Source organism: Cebus imitator, unplaced genomic scaffold (assembly GCF_001604975.1).
Source record: "Cebus imitator isolate Cc_AM_T3 unplaced genomic scaffold, Cebus_imitator-1.0 Scaffold464, whole genome shotgun sequence".
NCBI classification, from domain to species: Eukaryota; Metazoa; Chordata; class Mammalia; order Primates; family Cebidae; genus Cebus; species Cebus imitator.
The window spans coordinates 1,595,963-1,599,896 of record NW_016107779.1 but is presented as its reverse complement, the minus strand read 5'-3'; positions in this window follow the sequence as shown (position 1 = coordinate 1,599,896).

Genomic DNA, 3,934 nt, shown 5'->3' with positions numbered 1-3,934 from the left:
TGGCCCAAATAATCCTTCACCTCAGGCTCCTGAGTAGCTGAGACCACAGGTGTGTGTCAGCATGCCTGAATAATTTTTTCTATTTTTTTTAGAGACGGGGTCTTGCTATGTCACCCAGGCTGGAGTGCAGTGGCTATTCACAGGTGCAATCCCACTGCTGATCAGCACGGGAGTTTTGACCTGCTCCATTTCCGACCGTGGCCGTTCACCCCTCCTTAGGCAACCCTGTGGTCCCGTGCTCCCAGGAGGTCACCATATTGATGCTGAACTGAGTGCATACACCAGATTGGCATGGCGCACTACAGCCCAGAACTCCTGGAATCAAGCGATCCTCCAGCCTCAGCCTCCCGAGTAGCTGAGACTACAGGCATGCACCACAGCATTCGGCAATAAAAAGATTTTAAAATAAGAGATATTAAAAACAAAACAAAACAAAAAAACCTCTGCCTCTTGGATCATAGTAAGGTCAGAATGTTTCCAAGTTCTTTTACTTAGGTTAATGTCCTCCATTAAAGTCAATTTTAAAAGTCAATTAAAAGGCCACAGAAAAGGCAATTACAGGTTTCTGGGGAAGGAATTGTGTTACCTTGAACGAGGACAGTGATAAGTGGGCAAATTCAGTACACTGTATTTGTTGAAGTTTGCTTACCTGGTTTCAGTGTTAGATTGTATATCAGAGGCCAAGAAGAGAAGTAGTCAAGGATGGCTGATAGGTTTGGGCTTGAACAGATGGATATATGACGGTGTAATATATTGAGATGGTGTAAAGAAGCACGGACATTTTGAGATGGAAAGGGGAGAGAAAATTGAATGTTCCATTTAGGACACATCAATTTTGAAATGCTTGGTAGCCATCAAATTGGAGACATTGAGTAAGCACTTTTTTGCCTATGAGACTGGAACTTTGGGGAAGTGATTTGGAAATATAAATCACGATGTATATGATTTTCAAACCATACAGGGTTGACTGGGTGAAGTCACTCACAGGAAAAGTTTGGAGAAGGAAGAAGACTAGGCCAGAGCCTTAAAGCACCTCAGCATTCATTGTGTCAGCAGTGAGTAAAGCCAGCCAAGGAGCCCATTGAAAATCGTCCTCAAGGTAGGAGAAAAACCCAGAGAGTATGTGGCGACAGTGATGGAGATCTTGGTGTTTTAGAATGAAATTCTGGTCAATAAACTTGCTCTTTTTTTTTTTTTTCTGAGACCAAATCTCGCTCTGTCACCCAGGCTGGAGTGCAATGACCTGATCTCAGCTTACTGCAACCTCCGCCTCCCGGGTCAAGTGATTCTCTTGCCTCAGCCTCCTGAATAGCTGGGACTACAGGCACGCATCACCACGCCCAGATAATTTTTGTATTTTTAATAGAAACCCATGCAGGATGGTCTTGATCTCTTGACCTTATGATCTGCCCGCCTCAGCCTCCCAAAGTGCTAGGATTACAGACGTGAGCCGCCGGGCCCGGCCAATCTTGTTCTTAAGGACAGGAAAATGCTTATTAAACCAAGCAACTTGGAGGTCATTGGTGACCATGGCAAAAGCAGTTCCGGCTGCATAGTGAGAGGCAAGCCATGGGAGAGAGTCAAGGAGTGAGTGGGCTTTAGGAAACAAAGACATTGAGGCTGGAAGCAAGCCCGCTCCTGACAGGCTTGTTTCCTTTCAGATCTTGATAGCAAAGGGGGTGCTGGTCCAGTCCTAAGATGGAGGGGAGAGAGAATTCCCAATTATTACTCTCTAGCTGCTTGTACCATCAGATGGTAAAGAAGCTAGCTCACTTTTTTAAAACTTTTTTAAATTTTATTTTTATAGATTCAGGGGTACATTGCAGGTTTTGTACTTGGATATGTTTTATAATGGTGCGGTTTGGGTTTCCAGTGTATCCGTCACCCAAATACTAAACACTATGCCCAATAGGTAGTTTCTCAACACTTCCCCGCTCATGCTCCCCACTTTGGAATTCCCAGGTTCCATTGTTTCCTTCTGCATGTCCATGTGTGCCCATTGTTTAGCTCCCACTTATGAGGAAGAACATGCTGTATTTGATTTTTTTCTCTCCCAAGTTATTTTACTCAGGGTCTTGGTCTCCAGCTCCATCTGTGTTGCTGCAAAAGAAATGATTTTATTCTTTCTGATGGCTGCATAGTATTTCATGGTGTATATGTACCATGTTTTGTTTATCCAGTCATCTGGGGATGAACACTTAGGTTGATACCACGACTTGGTCATTGTAGATAGTGCTGAGATAAACATACAAGAACAGGTATCTTTTTGATATAGCAACTTCTTTTTCTTTGAGTAGATGCCCGGTAGTGGGTTTACTTGGTCAAATGGTAGCCCTGTTTTTAGTTGTTTGAGAAATCTCCATAGTGTTTTCTGTTGAGATTGTGCTAATTTCTGTTCCAGCCAACAGTGTATAAACTGGATTATAAGTTTTCTCTGGATTATCACCAGTGTCTATGGGTTTCATATATGCTTTTTATTAATAGTCATTCTGAGTAGCGTGAGCCATTCTGAGTATGTGAGTAGTGTAAGTAGCCAAGTAGCCATTCTGAGTAGTGTAGTAATAGCCATTCTGAGTAGTGTGCAACTTTAATCTGCTTTTGCCTGGTGTGGTGGCACGTGCCTGTAATGTCATCTACTCAGCAGTTGAGGCAAGAGAATCACTTGAACCTGGAAGGTGGAGGTTGTAGTGGGCCAAGATCACACCATTGCACTCCAGCCTGGGCAACAGAGTAAGGATCTATCTCAAAAAAAAAACAAAAAAACTTTTATTGCAAATGGGTGTAGAATTTCGTCAATTTTTGTTTCAATTGAAATGATTTTTTTCTATTGTCTTGTTAATATGGTCTATGACATTGATTTTCATACATGGAACCATCCTCACGTTCCAAGAATAAATCTCACCTGGCTATGTTGTATAATGCTTTTATTATGTTGCTTAATACAGTTTGCTGATGTTTATTGGAGGATTTTGTATTCACATTCATAAGGGATATCAGTGCTATTTTCCTTTCTCTCTGAACCATTTCACATCTTCTTGAGAGGCCTGTCCTGGTCCCCCATGAAATCTCGACTAATGTTAAATAAGCTTTTTCGTACTCTCTCAGTGTGTATGTGCCACGTAGCCATCAGTGTCAACATCAGAACCACACTTTTTCAGGTGACCATAACAATTGGCACCGTCCCCATGCCAGGGGCTATGTCCTCTTGCTCTGGGTTGCTAACCTGCTCTGTTGCTTGATGGCCAGCATGCACTCTGAGCTGCTGCTTGTTGCTCTGTGTTGCATAGTTGAAGTCTAGCAGGCCTCAGTTCTAGATTCAGCTGAGAAAAGTCACCAGTTTGCATAATTCCTTGTCATTTGTGAGCAGTAACATGAGATTGGGGTGCTCCATAAAGTGGCTCTGGTTCAAGAGTTTTGGTGGAGGCCTATCTCAGTATTTCAGAATGAAGCTGTCACTGGTGCTGGGCGTGGGCTTAATCTACAGGTCTGGGGCTGGGAGCTTGTTGTGATATTTTATTGTGTGTAGTTTTTGAGCCCATCAGATGGTTATTCCTGAAAGAGTGGTCATTTGGAAAAGAGAAAGAAAGAGGAGAGAGAGGGCGAGGAAGTTGCCATTACATGGTGTCCTAAGGTCCATACTCACTAGGACCATTAAGTACCTCTGCTCCTACTGCTGCTGCCCATGCCTCTAACTCAGTAAAGACTCTGACCGTCCAGGTTGTCAGGGACAACCCCATGGAATCCTTGTAGCACAGCAAAAGTATTAGTTTAAACCTAATAAAGCCTGGTGTCCTTAAACTACATAAAACCTCTACTGCCATGCGAGAGGCCCCTAAGGGATAATACTCATTTGAAAATCTCTCTAGAAAGAAATTACACAAACTACAGTAAATACAGTAAATGCTGGTAATACTCCTGAAAGTCTTACCAGTGG